This window comes from Eumetopias jubatus, unplaced genomic scaffold, assembly GCF_037043125.1.
Source record: "Eumetopias jubatus isolate StellerSeaLion01/CBP00866 unplaced genomic scaffold, mEumJub1_p1.0 scaffold_13, whole genome shotgun sequence".
In the NCBI taxonomy this organism is placed as follows: Eukaryota; Metazoa; Chordata; class Mammalia; order Carnivora; family Otariidae; genus Eumetopias; species Eumetopias jubatus.
The window spans coordinates 68,691,533-68,712,561 of record NW_028274819.1 but is presented as its reverse complement, the minus strand read 5'-3'; positions in this window follow the sequence as shown (position 1 = coordinate 68,712,561).

Sequence of the window (21,029 nt, the reverse complement as noted above, 5' to 3'; positions counted from 1 at the left end):
ACACACACCTCTCTAGGGGACAACTTGTTAGTTGGTGGTCACATTCGACCCACATGTCTCTTCACAATTCAGCGTATGGCACTTTCCTTACGCCTTCACACGAAGTCCTGAAAGCGCTTCTATCTTCCTGAAACAAGATTTGAGTTGAGAGAAGCTTTCGACACAACTCTTTCTCAAACAGTGGTATATGGCACAGGAGTTGTGCCTTCACTGGTAACGTTGGAAAGTTCTTCCATCTTTTTCCCTGCAGGTGGCAGTGGAAAGACTATTTCCCTACCGTTTTGTTCTTTGAGAGGTGAGTGTAAGACCCTTACCTTATATAGCAACACTCATCTCTCCAAAGGCTTCTTTCTTCAAGAACCCAGATGTTAGCACGAAAGCCTGTTGGACATGGACTCGTTTCTCAGAATTCAGTGTGAGGCTACTACTACTGAGGCTAGTCCACGTGCATTTGAAGACCCATCCACCTCCATGACACAGGACTTGATGGAGAGAAACCCTCCGCCCAACGGGTTCCTCCCTGTAGAGGATCGCGCGTTCCATCGCTTTGTCGTTCACGCTAGGTTTCCCAAGCTGCTTCCATCCTTACGAAAAGAGGTGGTAGTCGAAGGACGGCAACCCTCGAGATTTGTTCTTAGAGTTTAACAGACGTATGCCATCTTCCTTACGCTTCCGCACATTATCCATGTCCATGCACATCTTTCTTCATGGCCACGACAGTAGGCCAATTCGGAGCGGAGAGCTACGTCGAGCCGATGTCCCTTACGCCTTCACACCCACTACGGAAAACACTTTCCTCTCACCGAAACGATATGATAGTTGAGGGAAGACTTCTTCACAAGTGGTTTCTCAAGCACCGTCACAGGGCCCATTCTAGGTGCCTGCACCATTTCATGCTAAAGTGCTTCTCATCCTTCCGTGTATGTCTTTCTTGACGGATTTCCTTCTCACACGTAAAACCGTGTCCTTTTCCATCTGCTCTCACTCCTACTCTTGAAAACACTTCTCACGGAACAGGATTTGAATGGCGACAGACTATCGACACTAAGGACTTCTGTAGCACAGGCATGGGGCCCATACATTGCGATTTCACACTTCCATGGGAAAAGCCTACCATTTTCAGGGAAGATGTTAGTAGACACACGGTTTCTCGGGAGTGGTGTTTCTTCAGACTGAAGAGCACTCCCTTCGTTTAGGATTCAACACGTACGTTTGGTGACTAGGGATTCCGCGGGAACCCAGTTGGAAGCTCGAAGTCGCGTTTGACAGAGACTTGCTTCGCAGAGATTCGTGTATGCCTTTCCTTCGGCGAAGGCGCCTACATTTGAACACCCTTCCATCGTCGTGACACATGGTGTTCGTTGAGAAATGCCCTCCATAAGAATTTGTTCCGCGAGTAAGGTAGATCTCTCTTCCTTCCCCTCCGGATTCTTTCACACTTTGCTTCAAGCCGCTTCGTTCCTTAGCAAAGCAGATGGCAGTCGAAGGAACGCACCGCCACAGCGTTGTTTCTTAGACTTAAGTGTATAGCGCGTTCCTTACGCTTCCTCCCATTTCCAGACACACTCCTCTCCAGGGGACTACTAGTGTGTTGGTGGTCACATTCGAGCCACATGTTTCTTCACCATTCAGCGTGTGGTGTTCTCCTTGTGTTTTCACACAAAGTACTGACAACGCTTCTATCTTCCCGAAACAAGATCTGAGTTGGGAGAAGCTTTCGACACAAGTTCGTTCTCAAGCAGTGTTATATGGCACAGTACTTGTGCCTTCGCTTTTAACGTCGGAACCTTCCTCCATCTTCTTCCCTGGAGATGGTCGTGGAAAGGCGATTTCTCTACCGTTTTGTTCCTTGAGAGCCGAGTGTCAGACGCTTACACATACATCTCCAACGGCTTCATGCTTCCCGAACCAAGAGGTTAGCCCGAAATCGTGTTGGGCGTGGCCTTGTTTCTCTGAGTTCAGTGGAAGGCGCTGCTGAGGCGAGCTCACGTACATTTGAAGGCCCTTCCAACGTCATGACACAAGACTTTCGTGGAGAGAAACCCCCCGCACAACGTGTTCCTCGCCGTAGTGTATCGCGCTTTCCGTCTCTTTTCGTTCGCACTAAGTTGTAACAAGGTGCTTCCACCCGTAGGGAAAGAGCTGGTCGTCGACGGACGGCAACCCTCTAGATTTGTTCTTAGAGTTAAACACCCGTAGGCCATCCTCCTTATGCTTCCTCACATCATACATTTCCATACTCATCCTTCTTCGTGGAACGACAGTAGACACATTCGGAACGGACGGCTAACTCTAGGGTACGTCCCTCATGCCTTCACACCCACTAGGGAAAACACTTTTATCTTCCTGAAACAATATGATAGCTGAGGGAAGACTTCCTCACAAGCGGTTGGTCAAGCACCGTCACAGGGCACGGCACATTCTTTATGCCTTCACACGTTCCTACCAGAATGCCGCGCATACGTCGGTGTATGGCTTTCCAGGATTTCCTTCTCCCACTTGAAGGCATGACATTTCCCGTCTGCTCTCTTTCATACTCTTGGAAACATTCTTCACGGAACAAGATTTGAATCGGGAGAGACAATCTACACTAACTATTTCTGTGGCACAGGCCTGGGGCACATGCCTTGCGCTGCCACACTTCCACTGGAATAGACACGCATTTTCAGGGAAGATGTTAGAAGAAACACGGTTTCTCTGTTTCCTCAGACTGAAGTGCACGCCGCCTGTTTCGGATTCAACAAATACCTGTTGTGACTCTGATTTCCCCGTGACGCCAGTCGTAAGCTCGAAGTCGGGTTTGACTCAGACTTGTTTCGCGCAGCTGAGTCTGTGGCTTTCCTCTGGCGAACTCACATACATTTGGAAAACCCTTCAGGCGTCGTGACCCATGTTGCCCATTGGGAGAAGCCCTCCATAAATGTTGTTCCACGAGGAAGGTATATCAGGCTTTTCCTCCGCTTCCTTTCACACTTGGCGCAAGGCCGCTTCGATCCTTCGGAAAGGAGAAGGTAGACGAAGGACCGCACCGCCACAGCGTTGTTTCTTAGACTTAAGTGTATAGTACGTTCCTTACGCTTCCTCCCATTTCCAGACACACTCCTCTCTAGGGGACTACTAGTGTGTTGGTGGTCACATTCGAGCCACATGTTTCTTCACCATTCAGCGTGTGGTGTTCTCCTTGTGTTTTCACACAAAGTACTGACAACGCTTCTATCTTCCCGAAACAAGATCTGAGTTGGGAGAAGCTTTCGACACAAGTTCGTTCTCAAGCAGTGGTATATGGCACTGTACTTGTCCCTTCGCTTTTAACGTCGGGACTTTCCTCCATCTTCTTCCCTGTAGATGGTCGTGGAAAGGCGATTTCTCTACCGTTTTGTTCCTTGAGAGCTTAGTGTCAGACACCTACACCTATGTCTCCAAAGGCTTCATGCTTCCCGAACCAAGAGGTGAGCACGAAATCGTGTTGGACGTGGCCTTGTTTCTCTGTGTCCAGTGGAAGGCGCTGCTGAGGCGAGCACACGTATATTTGATGGCACTCCAACTTCATGACACAAGACTTTCGTGGAGAGAAACCCTCCCCACAACGTGTTCCTCACCGTAGTGTATCGTACTTTCCGTCTCTTTCCTTTCGCACTACGTTGTAACAAGGTGCTTCCATCCGTAGGGAAAGAGCTGGTCGTCGACGGACGGCAAACCTCTAGATTTGTTCTTAGAGTTAACCATGGGGAGGCAATCCTCCTCATGCTTCCTCACATCATACATATCCATACTCATCCTTCTTCATGGAACGACAGGAGACACATTCGGGACGGACGGCTAACTCTTGGGTACGTCCCTCATGCCTTCACACCCACTACGGAAAACACTTTTATCTTCCTGAAACTGTAGGATAGCTGAGGGAGGACTTCTTCCCAAGCGGTTGGTCAAGCAACGTCCCAGGTGACGGCACATTCTCTATGCCTTCACACGTTCATGCCAGGATGCCGCTCATACGTAGGTGTATGGCTTTCCAGGATATCCTTCTCCCACTTGAAGGCATGACCTTTCCCCTCTGATCTCTCTCATACTCTTGAAAACATTCCTCACGGAACAAGATTTGAATTGGGAGAGACAATCTACACTAACCACTTCTGTGGCACAGGCATGGGGCACATGCCTTGCGCTGCCGCACTTACATTGGAATAGACAAGCATTTTCGGGGAAGATGTTCGTAGAAACACGGTTTCTCTGCACTGATGTTTCCTGAGACTGAAGTGCACGCCGCCTGTTTCGGATTCAACACATACCTGTTGTGACTATGTTTTCCCCGTGACGCCAGTCGTAAGCTTGAAGTCGGGTTTGACACAGACTTGTTTCGCGCAGTTGAGTCTGTGGCTTTCCTTTGGCGAACTCACATACATTTGGAAACCCCTTTTAGCGTCGTGACCCATGGTGTCCATTGAGCGAAGCCCTCCATACAAAGTAGTTCCACGAGGAAGGTATATCAGGCCTTTCCTCTGCTTCCTTTCACACTTGGCGTATGCCCGCCTCGATCCTTCGGAAAGGAGAAGGTAGACGAAGGACCGCTCCTCCACAGCATTGCTTTTTAGAATTAAGTGTAGAGCTCGTTCCTTACACTTCCTCCGATTTCCACACACACACCTCTCTAGGGGACAACTTGTTAGTTGGTGGTCACATTCGACCCACATGTCTCTTCACAATTCAGCGTATGGCACTTTCCTTACGCCTTCACACGAAGTCCTGAAAGCGCTTCTATCTTCCTGAAACAAGATTTGAGTTGAGAGAAGCTTTCGACACAACTCTTTCTCAAACAGTGGTATATGGCACAGGAGTTGTGCCTTCACTGGTAACGTTGGAAAGTTCTTCCATCTTTTTCCCTGCAGGTGGCAGTGGAAAGACTATTTCCCTACCGTTTTGTTCTTTGAGAGGTGAGTGTAAGACCCTTACCTTATATAGCAACACTCATCTCTCCAAAGGCTTCTTTCTTCAAGAACCCAGATGTTAGCACGAAAGCCTGTTGGACATGGACTCGTTTCTCAGAATTCAGTGTGAGGCTACTACTACTGAGGCTAGTCCACGTGCATTTGAAGACCCATCCACCTCCATGACACAGGACTTGATGGAGAGAAACCCTCCGCCCAACGGGTTCCTCCCTGTAGAGGATCGCGCGTTCCATCGCTTTGTCGTTCACGCTAGGTTTCCCAAGCTGCTTCCATCCTTACGAAAAGAGGTGGTAGTCGAAGGACGGCAACCCTCGAGATTTGTTCTTAGAGTTTAACAGACGTATGCCATCTTCCTTACGCTTCCGCACATTATCCATGTCCATGCACATCTTTCTTCATGGCCACGACAGTAGGCCAATTCGGAGCGGAGAGCTACGTCGAGCCGATGTCCCTTACGCCTTCACACCCACTACGGAAAACACTTTCCTCTCACCGAAACGATATGATAGTTGAGGGAAGACTTCTTCACAAGTGGTTTCTCAAGCACCGTCACAGGGCCCATTCTAGGTGCCTGCACCATTTCATGCTAAAGTGCTTCTCATCCTTCCGTGTATGTCTTTCTTGACGGATTTCCTTCTCACACGTAAAACCGTGTCCTTTTCCATCTGCTCTCACTCCTACTCTTGAAAACACTTCTCACGGAACAGGATTTGAATGGCGACAGACTATCGACACTAAGGACTTCTGTAGCACAGGCATGGGGCCCCTACATTGCGATTTCACACTTCCATGGGAAAAGCCTACCATTTTCAGGGAAGATGTTAGTAGACACACGGTTTCTCGGGAGTGGTGTTTCTTCAGACTGAAGAGCACTCCCTTCGTTTAGGATTCAACACGTACGTTTGGTGACTAGGGATTCCGCGGGAACCCAGTTGGAAGCTCCAAGTCGCGTTTGACAGAGACTTGCTTCGCAGAGATTCGTGTATGCCTTTCCTTCGGCGAAGGCGCCTACATTTGAACACCCTTCCATCGTCGTGACACATGGTGTTCGTTGAGAAATGCCCTCCATAAGAATTTGTTCCGCGAGTAAGGTAGATCTCTCTTCCTTCCCCTCCGGATTCTTTCACACTTTGCTTCAAGCCGCTTCGTTCCTTAGCAAAGCAGATGGCAGTCGAAGGAACGCACCGCCACAGCGTTGTTTCTTAGACTTAAGTGTATAGCGCGTTCCTTACGCTTCCTCCCATTTCCAGACACACTCCTCTCCAGGGGACTACTAGTGTGTTGGTGGTCACATTCGAGCCACATGTTTCTTCACCATTCAGCGTGTGGTGTTCTCCTTGTGTTTTCACACAAAGTACTGACAACGCTTCTATCTTCCCGAAACAAGATCTGAGTTGGGAGAAGCTTTCGACACAAGTTCGTTCTCAAGCAGTGTTATATGGCACAGTACTTGTGCCTTCGCTTTTAACGTCGGAACCTTCCTCCATCTTCTTCCCTGGAGATGGTCGTGGAAAGGCGATTTCTCTACCGTTTTGTTCCTTGAGAGCCGAGTGTCAGACGCTTACACATACATCTCCAACGGCTTCATGCTTCCCGAACCAAGAGGTTAGCCCGAAATCGTGTTGGGCGTGGCCTTGTTTCTCTGAGTTCAGTGGAAGGCGCTGCTGAGGCGAGCTCACGTACATTTGAAGGCCCTTCCAACGTCATGACACAAGACTTTCGTGGAGAGAAACCCCCCGCACAACGTGTTCCTCGCCGTAGTGTATCGCGCTTTCCGTCTCTTTTCGTTCGCACTAAGTTGTAACAAGGTGCTTCCACCCGTAGGGAAAGAGCTGGTCGTCGACGGACGGCAACCCTCTAGATTTGTTCTTAGAGTTAAACACCCGTAGGCCATCCTCCTTATGCTTCCTCACATCATACATTTCCATACTCATCCTTCTTCGTGGAACGACAGTAGACACATTCGGAACGGACGGCTAACTCTAGGGTACGTCCCTCATGCCTTCACACCCACTAGGGAAAACACTTTTATCTTCCTGAAACAATATGATAGCTGAGGGAAGACTTCCTCACAAGCGGTTGGTCAAGCACCGTCACAGGGCACGGCACATTCTTTATGCCTTCACACGTTCCTACCAGAATGCCGCGCATACGTCGGTGTATGGCTTTCCAGGATTTCCTTCTCCCACTTGAAGGCATGACATTTCCCGTCTGCTCTCTTTCATACTCTTGGAAACATTCTTCACGGAACAAGATTTGAATCGGGAGAGACAATCTACACTAACTATTTCTGTGGCACAGGCCTGGGGCACATGCCTTGCGCTGCCACACTTCCACTGGAATAGACACGCATTTTCAGGGAAGATGTTAGAAGAAACACGGTTTCTCTGTTTCCTCAGACTGAAGTGCACGCCGCCTGTTTCGGATTCAACAAATACCTGTTGTGACTCTGATTTCCCCGTGACGCCAGTCGTAAGCTCGAAGTCGGGTTTGACTCAGACTTGTTTCGCGCAGCTGAGTCTGTGGCTTTCCTCTGGCGAACTCACATACATTTGGAAAACCCTTCAGGCGTCGTGACCCATGTTGCCCATTGGGAGAAGCCCTCCATAAATGTTGTTCCACGAGGAAGGTATATCAGGCTTTTCCTCCGCTTCCTTTCACACTTGGCGCAAGGCCGCTTCGATCCTTCGGAAAGGAGAAGGTAGACGAAGGACCGCACCGCCACAGCGTTGTTTCTTAGACTTAAGTGTATAGTACGTTCCTTACGCTTCCTCCCATTTCCAGACACACTCCTCTCTAGGGGACTACTAGTGTGTTGGTGGTCACATTCGAGCCACATGTTTCTTCACCATTCAGCGTGTGGTGTTCTCCTTGTGTTTTCACACAAAGTACTGACAACGCTTCTATCTTCCCGAAACAAGATCTGAGTTGGGAGAAGCTTTCGACACAAGTTCGTTCTCAAGCAGTGGTATATGGCACTGTACTTGTCCCTTCGCTTTTAACGTCGGGACTTTCCTCCATCTTCTTCCCTGTAGATGGTCGTGGAAAGGCGATTTCTCTACCGTTTTGTTCCTTGAGAGCTTAGTGTCAGACACCTACACCTATGTCTCCAAAGGCTTCATGCTTCCCGAACCAAGAGGTGAGCACGAAATCGTGTTGGACGTGGCCTTGTTTCTCTGTGTCCAGTGGAAGGCGCTGCTGAGGCGAGCACACGTATATTTGATGGCACTCCAACTTCATGACACAAGACTTTCGTGGAGAGAAACCCTCCCCACAACGTGTTCCTCACCGTAGTGTATCGTACTTTCCGTCTCTTTCCTTTCGCACTACGTTGTAACAAGGTGCTTCCATCCGTAGGGAAAGAGCTGGTCGTCGACGGACGGCAAACCTCTAGATTTGTTCTTAGAGTTAACCATGGGGAGGCAATCCTCCTCATGCTTCCTCACATCATACATATCCATACTCATCCTTCTTCATGGAACGACAGGAGACACATTCGGGACGGACGGCTAACTCTTGGGTACGTCCCTCATGCCTTCACACCCACTACGGAAAACACTTTTATCTTCCTGAAACTGTAGGATAGCTGAGGGAGGACTTCTTCCCAAGCGGTTGGTCAAGCAACGTCCCAGGTGACGGCACATTCTCTATGCCTTCACACGTTCATGCCAGGATGCCGCTCATACGTAGGTGTATGGCTTTCCAGGATATCCTTCTCCCACTTGAAGGCATGACCTTTCCCCTCTGATCTCTCTCATACTCTTGAAAACATTCCTCACGGAACAAGATTTGAATTGGGAGAGACAATCTACACTAACCACTTCTGTGGCACAGGCATGGGGCACATGCCTTGCGCTGCCGCACTTACATTGGAATAGACAAGCATTTTCGGGGAAGATGTTCGTAGAAACACGGTTTCTCTGCACTGATGTTTCCTGAGACTGAAGTGCACGCCGCCTGTTTCGGATTCAACACATACCTGTTGTGACTATGTTTTCCCCGTGACGCCAGTCGTAAGCTCGAAGTCGGGTTTGACACAGACTTGTTTCGCGCAGTTGAGTCTGTGGCTTTCCTTTGGCGAACTCACATACATTTGGAAACCCCTTTTAGCGTCGTGACCCATGGTGTCCATTGAGCGAAGCCCTCCATACAAAGTAGTTCCACGAGGAAGGTATATCAGGCCTTTCCTCTGCTTCCTTTCACACTTGGCGTATGCCCGCCTCGATCCTTCGGAAAGGAGAAGGTAGACGAAGGACCGCTCCTCCACAGCATTGCTTTTTAGAATTAAGTGTAGAGCTCGTTCCTTACACTTCCTCCGATTTCCACACACACACCTCTCTAGGGGACAACTTGTTAGTTGGTGGTCACATTCGACCCACATGTCTCTTCACAATTCAGCGTATGGCACTTTCCTTACGCCTTCACACGAAGTCCTGAAAGCGCTTCTATCTTCCTGAAACAAGATTTGAGTTGAGAGAAGCTTTCGACACAACTCTTTCTCAAACAGTGGTATATGGCACAGGAGTTGTGCCTTCACTGGTAACGTTGGAAAGTTCTTCCATCTTTTTCCCTGCAGGTGGCAGTGGAAAGACTATTTCCCTACCGTTTTGTTCTTTGAGAGGTGAGTGTAAGACCCTTACCTTATATAGCAACACTCATCTCTCCAAAGGCTTCTTTCTTCAAGAACCCAGATGTTAGCACGAAAGCCTGTTGGACATGGACTCGTTTCTCAGAATTCAGTGTGAGGCTACTACTACTGAGGCTAGTCCACGTGCATTTGAAGACCCATCCACCTCCATGACACAGGACTTGATGGAGAGAAACCCTCCGCCCAACGGGTTCCTCCCTGTAGAGGATCGCGCGTTCCATCGCTCTGTCGTTCACGCTAGGTTTCCCAAGCTGCTTCCATCCTTACGAAAAGAGGTGGTAGTCGAAGGACGGCAACCCTCGAGATTTGTTCTTAGAGTTTAACAGACGTATGCCATCTTCCTTACGCTTCCGCACATTATCCATGTCCATGCACATCTTTCTTCATGGCCACGACAGTAGGCCAATTCGGAGCGGAGAGCTACGTCGAGCCGATGTCCCTTACGCCTTCACACCCACTACGGAAAACACTTTCCTCTCACCGAAACGATATGATAGTTGAGGGAAGACTTCTTCACAAGTGGTTTCTCAAGCACCGTCACAGGGCCCATTCTAGGTGCCTGCACCATTTCATGCTAAAGTGCTTCTCATCCTTCCGTGTATGTCTTTCTTGACGGATTTCCTTCTCACACGTAAAACCGTGTCCTTTTCCATCTGCTCTCACTCCTACTCTTGAAAACACTTCTCACGGAACAGGATTTGAATGGCGACAGACTATCGACACTAAGGACTTCTGTAGCACAGGCATGGGGCCCATACATTGCGATTTCACACTTCCATGGGAAAAGCCTACCATTTTCAGGGAAGATGTTAGTAGACACACGGTTTCTCGGGAGTGGTGTTTCTTCAGACTGAAGAGCACTCCCTTCGTTTAGGATTCAACACGTACGTTTGGTGACTAGGGATTCCGCGGGAACCCAGTTGGAAGCTCCAAGTCGCGTTTGACAGAGACTTGCTTCGCAGAGATTCGTGTATGCCTTTCCTTCGGCGAAGGCGCCTACATTTGAACACCCTTCCATCGTCGTGACACATGGTGTTCGTTGAGAAATGCCCTCCATAAGAATTTGTTCCGCGAGTAAGGTAGATCTCTCTTCCTTCCCCTCCGGATTCTTTCACACTTTGCTTCAAGCCGCTTCGTTCCTTAGCAAAGCAGATGGCAGTCGAAGGAACGCACCGCCACAGCGTTGTTTCTTAGACTTAAGTGTATAGCGCGTTCCTTACGCTTCCTCCCATTTCCAGACACACTCCTCTCCAGGGGACTACTAGTGTGTTGGTGGTCACATTCGAGCCACATGTTTCTTCACCATTCAGCGTGTGGTGTTCTCCTTGTGTTTTCACACAAAGTACTGACAACGCTTCTATCTTCCCGAAACAAGATCTGAGTTGGGAGAAGCTTTCGACACAAGTTCGTTCTCAAGCAGTGTTATATGGCACAGTACTTGTGCCTTCGCTTTTAACGTCGGAACCTTCCTCCATCTTCTTCCCTGGAGATGGTCGTGGAAAGGCGATTTCTCTACCGTTTTGTTCCTTGAGAGCCGAGTGTCAGACGCTTACACATACATCTCCAACGGCTTCATGCTTCCCAAACCAAGAGGTTAGCCCGAAATCGTGTTGGGCGTGGCCTTGTTTCTCTGAGTTCAGTGGAAGGCGCTGCTGAGGCGAGCTCACGTACATTTGAAGGCCCTTCCAACGTCATGACACAAGACTTTCGTGGAGAGAAACCCCCCGCACAACGTGTTCCTCGCCGTAGTGTATCGCGCTTTCCGTCTCTTTTCGTTCGCACTAAGTTGTAACAAGGTGCTTCCACCCGTAGGGAAAGAGCTGGTCGTCGACGGACGGCAACCCTCTAGATTTGTTCTTAGAGTTAAACACCCGTAGGCCATCCTCCTTATGCTTCCTCACATCATACATTTCCATACTCATCCTTCTTCGTGGAACGACAGTAGACACATTCGGAACGGACGGCTAACTCTAGGGTACGTCCCTCATGCCTTCACACCCACTAGGGAAAACACTTTTATCTTCCTGAAACAATATGATAGCTGAGGGAAGACTTCCTCACAAGCGGTTGGTCAAGCACCGTCACAGGGCACGGCACATTCTTTATGCCTTCACACGTTCCTACCAGAATGCCGCGCATACGTCGGTGTATGGCTTTCCAGGATTTCCTTCTCCCACTTGAAGGCATGACATTTCCCGTCTGCTCTCTTTCATACTCTTGGAAACATTCTTCACGGAACAAGATTTGAATCGGGAGAGACAATCTACACTAACTATTTCTGTGGCACAGGCCTGGGGCACATGCCTTGCGCTGCCACACTTCCACTGGAATAGACACGCATTTTCAGGGAAGATGTTAGAAGAAACACGGTTTCTCTGTTTCCTCAGACTGAAGTGCACGCCGCCTGTTTCGGATTCAACAAATACCTGTTGTGACTCTGATTTCCCCGTGACGCCAGTCGTAAGCTCGAAGTCGGGTTTGACTCAGACTTGTTTCGCGCAGCTGAGTCTGTGGCTTTCCTCTGGCGAACTCACATACATTTGGAAAACCCTTCAGGCGTCGTGACCCATGTTGCCCATTGGGAGAAGCCCTCCATAAATGTTGTTCCACGAGGAAGGTATATCAGGCTTTTCCTCCGCTTCCTTTCACACTTGGCGCAAGGCCGCTTCGATCCTTCGGAAAGGAGAAGGTAGACGAAGGACCGCACCGCCACAGCGTTGTTTCTTAGACTTAAGTGTATAGTACGTTCCTTACGCTTCCTCCCATTTCCAGACACACTCCTCTCTAGGGGACTACTAGTGTGTTGGTGGTCACATTCGAGCCACATGTTTCTTCACCATTCAGCGTGTGGTGTTCTCCTTGTGTTTTCACACAAAGTACTGACAACGCTTCTATCTTCCCGAAACAAGATCTGAGTTGGGAGAAGCTTTCGACACAAGTTCGTTCTCAAGCAGTGGTATATGGCACTGTACTTGTCCCTTCGCTTTTAACGTCGGGACTTTCCTCCATCTTCTTCCCTGTAGATGGTCGTGGAAAGGCGATTTCTCTACCGTTTTGTTCCTTGAGAGCTTAGTGTCAGACACCTACACCTATGTCTCCAAAGGCTTCATGCTTCCCGAACCAAGAGGTGAGCACGAAATCGTGTTGGACGTGGCCTTGTTTCTCTGTGTCCAGTGGAAGGCGCTGCTGAGGCGAGCACACGTATATTTGATGGCACTCCAACTTCATGACACAAGACTTTCGTGGAGAGAAACCCTCCCCACAACGTGTTCCTCACCGTAGTGTATCGTACTTTCCGTCTCTTTCCTTTCGCACTACGTTGTAACAAGGTGCTTCCATCCGTAGGGAAAGAGCTGGTCGTCGACGGACGGCAAACCTCTAGATTTGTTCTTAGAGTTAACCATGGGGAGGCAATCCTCCTCATGCTTCCTCACATCATACATATCCATACTCATCCTTCTTCATGGAACGACAGGAGACACATTCGGGACGGACGGCTAACTCTTGGGTACGTCCCTCATGCCTTCACACCCACTACGGAAAACACTTTTATCTTCCTGAAACTGTAGGATAGCTGAGGGAGGACTTCTTCCCAAGCGGTTGGTCAAGCAACGTCCCAGGTGACGGCACATTCTCTATGCCTTCACACGTTCATGCCAGGATGCCGCTCATACGTAGGTGTATGGCTTTCCAGGATATCCTTCTCCCACTTGAAGGCATGACCTTTCCCCTCTGATCTCTCTCATACTCTTGAAAACATTCCTCACGGAACAAGATTTGAATTGGGAGAGACAATCTACACTAACCACTTCTGTGGCACAGGCATGGGGCACATGCCTTGCGCTGCCGCACTTACATTGGAATAGACAAGCATTTTCGGGGAAGATGTTCGTAGAAACACGGTTTCTCTGCACTGATGTTTCCTGAGACTGAAGTGCACGCCGCCTGTTTCGGATTCAACACATACCTGTTGTGACTATGTTTTCCCCGTGACGCCAGTCGTAAGCTCGAAGTCGGGTTTGACACAGACTTGTTTCGCGCAGTTGAGTCTGTGGCTTTCCTTTGGCGAACTCACATACATTTGGAAACCCCTTTTAGCGTCGTGACCCATGGTGTCCATTGAGCGAAGCCCTCCATACAAAGTAGTTCCACGAGGAAGGTATATCAGGCCTTTCCTCTGCTTCCTTTCACACTTGGCGTATGCCCGCCTCGATCCTTCGGAAAGGAGAAGGTAGACGAAGGACCGCTCCTCCACAGCATTGCTTTTTAGAATTAAGTGTAGAGCTCGTTCCTTACACTTCCTCCGATTTCCACACACACACCTCTCTAGGGGACAACTTGTTAGTTGGTGGTCACATTCGACCCACATGTCTCTTCACAATTCAGCGTATGGCACTTTCCTTACGCGTTCACACGAAGTCCTGAAAGCGCTTCTATCTTCCTGAAACAAGATTTGAGTTGAGAGAAGCTTTCGACACAACTCTTTCTCAAACAGTGGTATATGGCACAGGAGTTGTGCCTTCACTGGTAACGTTGGAAAGTTCTTCCATCTTTTTCCCTGCAGGTGGCAGTGGAAAGACTATTTCCCTACCGTTTTGTTCTTTGAGAGGTGAGTGTAAGACCCTTACCTTATATAGCAACACTCATCTCTCCAAAGGCTTCTTTCTTCAAGAACCCAGATGTTAGCACGAAAGCCTGTTGGACATGGACTCGTTTCTCAGAATTCAGTGTGAGGCTACTACTACTGAGGCTAGTCCGCGTGCATTTGAAGACCCATCCACCTCCATGACACAGGACTTGATGGAGAGAAACCCTCCGCCCAACGGGTTCCTCCCTGTAGAGGATCGCGCGTTCCATCGCTTTGTCGTTCACGCTAGGTTTCCCAAGCTGCTTCCATCCTTACGAAAAGAGGTGGTAGTCGAAGGACGGCAACCCTCGAGATTTGTTCTTAGAGTTTAACAGACGTATGCCATCTTCCTTACGCTTCCGCACATTATCCATGTCCATGCACATCTTTCTTCATGGCCACGACAGTAGGCCAATTCGGAGCGGAGAGCTACGTCGAGCCGATGTCCCTTACGCCTTCACACCCACTACGGAAAACACTTTCCTCTCACCGAAACGATATGATAGTTGAGGGAAGACTTCTTCACAAGTGGTTTCTCAAGCACCGTCACAGGGCCCATTCTAGGTGCCTGCACCATTTCATGCTAAAGTGCTTCTCATCCTTCCGTGTATGTCTTTCTTGACGGATTTCCTTCTCACACGTAAAACCGTGTCCTTTTCCATCTGCTCTCACTCCTACTCTTGAAAACACTTCTCACGGAACAGGATTTGAATGGCGACAGACTATCGACACTAAGGACTTCTGTAGCACAGGCATGGGGCCCATACATTGCGATTTCACACTTCCATGGGAAAAGCCTACCATTTTCAGGGAAGATGTTAGTAGACACACGGTTTCTCGGGAGTGGTGTTTCTTCAGACTGAAGAGCACTCCCTTCGTTTAGGATTCAACACGTACGTTTGGTGACTAGGGATTCCGCGGGAACCCAGTTGGAAGCTCGAAGTCGCGTTTGACAGAGACTTGCTTCGCAGAGATTCGTGTATGCCTTTCCTTCGGCGAAGGCGCCTACATTTGAACACCCTTCCATCGTCGTGACACATGGTGTTCGTTGAGAAATGCCCTCCATAAGAATTTGTTCCGCGAGTAAGGTAGATCTCTCTTCCTTCCCCTCCGGATTCTTTCACACTTTGCTTCAAGCCGCTTCGTTCCTTAGCAAAGCAGATGGCAGTCGAAGGAACGCACCGCCACAGCGTTGTTTCTTAGACTTAAGTGTATAGCGCGTTCCTTACGCTTCCTCCCATTTCCAGACACACTCCTCTCCAGGGGACTACTAGTGTGTTGGTGGTCACATTCGAGCCACATGTTTCTTCACCATTCAGCGTGTGGTGTTCTCCTTGTGTTTTCACACAAAGTACTGACAACGCTTCTATCTTCCCGAAACAAGATCTGAGTTGGGAGAAGCTTTCGACACAAGTTCGTTCTCAAGCAGTGTTATATGGCACAGTACTTGTGCCTTCGCTTTTAACGTCGGAACCTTCCTCCATCTTCTTCCCTGGAGATGGTCGTGGAAAGGCGATTTCTCTACCGTTTTGTTCCTTGAGAGCCGAGTGTCAGACGCTTACACATACATCTCCAACGGCTTCATGCTTCCCGAACCAAGAGGTTAGCCCGAAATCGTGTTGGGCGTGGCCTTGTTTCTCTGAGTTCAGTGGAAGGCGCTGCTGAGGCGAGCTCACGTACATTTGAAGGCCCTTCCAACGTCATGACACAAGACTTTCGTGGAGAGAAACCCCCCGCACAACGTGTTCCTCGCCGTAGTGTATCGCGCTTTCCGTCTCTTTTCGTTCGCACTAAGTTGTAACAAGGTGCTTCCACCCGTAGGGAAAGAGCTGGTCGTCGACGGACGGCAACCCTCTAGATTTGTTCTTAGAGTTAAACACCCGTAGGCCATCCTCCTTATGCTTCCTCACATCATACATTTCCATACTCATCCTTCTTCGTGGAACGACAGTAGACACATTCGGAACGGACGGCTAACTCTAGGGTACGTCCCTCATGCCTTCACACCCACTAGGGAAAACACTTTTATCTTCCTGAAACAATATGATAGCTGAGGGAAGACTTCCTCACAAGCGGTTGGTCAAGCACCGTCACAGGGCACGGCACATTCTTTATGCCTTCACACGTTCCTACCAGAATGCCGCGCATACGTCGGTGTATGGCTTTCCAGGATTTCCTTCTCCCACTTGAAGGCATGACATTTCCCGTCTGCTCTCTTTCATACTCTTGGAAACATTCTTCACGGAACAAGATTTGAATCGGGAGAGACAATCTACACTAACTATTTCTGTGGCACAGGCCTGGGGCACATGCCTTGCGCTGCCACACTTCCACTGGAATAGACACGCATTTTCAGGGAAGATGTTAGAAGAAACACGGTTTCTCTGTTTCCTCAGACTGAAGTGCACGCCGCCTGTTTCGGATTCAACAAATACCTGTTGTGACTCTGATTTCCCCGTGACGCCAGTCGTAAGCTCGAAGTCGGGTTTGACTCAGACTTGTTTCGCGCAGCTGAGTCTGTGGCTTTCCTCTGGCGAACTCACATACATTTGGAAAACCCTTCAGGCGTCGTGACCCATGTTGCCCATTGGGAGAAGCCCTCCATAAATGTTGTTCCACGAGGAAGGTATATCAGGCTTTTCCTCCGCTTCCTTTCACACTTGGCGCAAGGCCGCTTCGATCCTTCGGAAAGGAGAAGGTAGACGAAGGACCGCACCGCCACAGCGTTGTTTCTTAGACTTAAGTGTATAGTACGTTCCTTACGCTTCCTCCCATTTCCAGACACACTCCTCTCTAGGGGACTACTAGTGTGTTGGTGGTCACATTCGAGCCACATGTTTCTTCACCATTCAGCGTGTGGTGTTCTCCTTGTGTTTTCACACAAAGTACTGACAACGCTTCTATCTTCCCGAAACAAGATCTGAGTTGGGAGAAGCTTTCGACACAAGTTCGTTCTCAAGCAGTGGTATATGGCACTGTACTTGTCCCTTCGCTTTTAACGTCGGGACTTTCCTCCATCTTCTTCCCTGGAGATGGTCGTGGAAAGGCGATTTCTCTACCGTTTTGTTCCTTGAGAGCTTAGTGTCAGACACCTACACCTATGTCTCCAAAGGCTTCATGCTTCCCGAACCAAGAGGTGAGCACGAAATCGTGTTGGACGTGGCCTTGTTTCTCTGTGTCCAGTGGAAGGCGCTGCTGAGGCGAGCACACGTATATTTGATGGCACTCCAACTTCATGACACAAGACTTTCGTGGAGAGAAACCCTCCCCACAACGTGTTCCTCACCGTAGTGTATCGTACTTTCCGTCTCTTTCCTTTCGCACTACGTTGTAACAAGGTGCTTCCATCCGTAGGGAAAGAGCTGGTCGTCGACGGACGGCAAACCTCTAGATTTGTTCTTAGAGTTAACCATGGGGAGGCAATCCTCCTCATGCTTCCTCACATCATACATATCCATACTCATCCTTCTTCATGGAACGACAGGAGACACATTCGGGACGGACGGCTAACTCTTGGGTACGTCCCTCATGCCTTCACACCCACTACGGAAAACACTTTTATCTTCCTGAAACTGTAGGATAGCTGAGGGAGGACTTCTTCCCAAGCGGTTGGTCAAGCAACGTCCCAGGTGACGGCACATTCTCTATGCCTTCACACGTTCATGCCAGGATGCCGCTCATACGTAGGTGTATGGCTTTCCAGGATATCCTTCTCCCACTTGAAGGCATGACCTTTCCCCTCTGATCTCTCTCATACTCTTGAAAACATTCCTCACGGAACAAGATTTGAATTGGGAGAGACAATCTACACTAACCACTTCTGTGGCACAGGCATGGGGCACATGCCTTGCGCTGCCGCACTTACATTGGAATAGACAAGCATTTTCGGGGAAGATGTTCGTAGAAACACGGTTTCTCTGCACTGATGTTTCCTGAGACTGAAGTGCACGCCGCCTGTTTCGGATTCAACACATACCTGTTGTGACTATGTTTTCCCCGTGACGCCAGTCGTAAGCTCGAAGTCGGGTTTGACACAGACTTGTTTCGCGCAGTTGAGTCTGTGGCTTTCCTTTGGCGAACTCACATACATTTGGAAACCCCTTTTAGCGTCGTGACCCATGGTGTCCATTGAGCGAAGCCCTCCATACAAAGTAGTTCCACGAGGAAGGTATATCAGGCCTTTCCTCTGCTTCCTTTCACACTTGGCGTATGCCCGCCTCGATCCTTCGGAAAGGAGAAGGTAGACGAAGGACCGCTCCTCCACAGCATTGCTTTTTAGAATTAAGTGTAGAGCTCGTTCCTTACACTTCCTCCGATTTCCACACACACACCTCTCTAGGGGACAACTTGTTAGTTGGTGGTCACATTCGACCCACATGTCTCTTCACAATTCAGCGTATGGCACTTTCCTTACGCCTTCACACGAAGTCCTGAAAGCGCTTCTATCTTCCTGAAACAAGATTTGAGTTGAGAGAAGCTTTCGACACAACTCTTTCTCAAACAGTGGTATATGGCACAGGAGTTGTGCCTTCACTGGTAACGTTGGAAAGTTCTTCCATCTTTTTCCCTGCAGGTGGCAGTGGAAAGACTATTTCCCTACCGTTTTGTTCTTTGAGAGGTGAGTGTAAGACCCTTACCTTATATAGCAACACTCATCTCTCCAAAGGCTTCTTTCTTCAAGAACCCAGATGTTAGCACGAAAGCCTGTTGGACATGGACTCGTTTCTCAGAATTCAGTGTGAGGCTACTACTACTGAGGCTAGTCCACGTGCATTTGAAGACCCATCCACCTCCATGACACAGGACTTGATGGAGAGAAACCCTCCGCCCAACGGGTTCCTCCCTGTAGAGGATCGCGCGTTCCATCGCTCTGTCGTTCACGCTAGGTTTCCCAAGCTGCTTCCATCCTTACGAAAAGAGGTGGTAGTCGAAGGACGGCAACCCTCGAGATTTGTTCTTAGAGTTTAACAGACGTATGCCATCTTCCTTACGCTTCCGCACATTATCCATGTCCATGCACATCTTTCTTCATGGCCACGACAGTAGGCCAATTCGGAGCGGAGAGCTACGTCGAGCCGATGTCCCTTACGCCTTCACACCCACTACGGAAAACACTTTCCTCTCACCGAAACGATATGATAGTTGAGGGAAGACTTCTTCACAAGTGGTTTCTCAAGCACCGTCACAGGGCCCATTCTAGGTGCCTGCACCATTTCATGCTAAAGTGCTTCTCATCCTTCCGTGTATGTCTTTCTTGACGGATTTCCTTCTCACACGTAAAACCGTGTCCTTTTCCATCTGCTCTCACTCCTACTCTTGAAAACACTTCTCACGGAACAGGATTTGAATGGCGACAGACTATCGACACTAAGGACTTCTGTAGCACAGGCATGGGGCCCATACATTGCGATTTCACACTTCCATGGGAAAAGCCTACCATTTTCAGGGAAGATGTTAGTAGACACACGGTTTCTCGGGAGTGGTGTTTCTTCAGACTGAAGAGCACTCCCTTCGTTTAGGATTCAACACGTACGTTTGGTGACTAGGGATTCCGCGGGAACCCAGTTGGAAGCTCGAAGTCGCGTTTGACAGAGACTTGCTTCGCAGAGATTCGTGTATGCCTTTCCTTCGGCGAAGGCGCCTACATTTGAACACCCTTCCATCGTCGTGACACATGGTGTTCGTTGAGAAATGCCCTCCATAAGAATTTGTTCCGCGAGTAAGGTAGATCTCTCTTCCTTCCCCTCCGGATTCTTTCACACTTTGCTTCAAGCCGCTTCGTTCCTTAGCAAAGCAGATGGCAGTCGAAGGAACGCACCGCCACAGCGTTGTTTCTTAGACTTAAGTGTATAGCGCGTTCCTTACGCTTCCTCCCATTTCCAGACACACTCCTCTCCAGGGGACTACTAGTGTGTTGGTGGTCACATTCGAGCCACATGTTTCTTCACCATTCAGCGTGTGGTGTTCTCCTTGTGTTTTCACACAAAGTACTGACAACGCTTCTATCTTCCCGAAACAAGATCTGAGTTGGGAGAAGCTTTCGACACAAGTTCGTTCTCAAGCAGTGTTATATGGCACAGTACTTGTGCCTTCGCTTTTAACGTCGGAACCTTCCTCCATCTTCTTCCCTGGAGATGGTCGTGGAAAGGCGATTTCTCTACCGTTTTGTTCCTTGAGAGCCGAGTGTCAGACGCTTACACATACATCTCCAACGGCTTCATGCTTCCCGAACCAAGAGGTTAGCCCGAAATCGTGTTGGGCGTGGCCTTGTTTCTCTGAGTTCAGTGGAAGGCGCTGCTGAGGCGAGCTCACGTACATTTGAAGGCCCTTCCAACGTCATGACACAAGACTTTCGTGGAGAGAAACCCCCCGCACAACGTGTTCCTCGCCGTAGTGTATCGCGCTTTCCGTCTCTTTTCGTTCGCACTAAGTTGTAACAAGGTGCTTCCACCCGTAGGGAAAGAGCTGGTCGTCGACGGACGGCAACCCTCTAGATTTGTTCTTAGAGTTAAACACCCGTAGGCCATCCTCCTTATGCTTCCTCACATCATACATTTCCATACTCATCCTTCTTCGTGGAACGACAGTAGACACATTCGGAACGGACGGCTAACTCTAGGGTACGTCCCTCATGCCTTCACACCCACTAGGGAAAACACTTTTATCTTCCTGAAACAATATGATAGCTGAGGGAAGACTTCCTCACAAGCGGTTGGTCAAGCACCGTCACAGGGCACGGCACATTCTTTATGCCTTCACACGTTCCTACCAGAATGCCGCGCATACGTCGGTGTATGGCTTTCCAGGA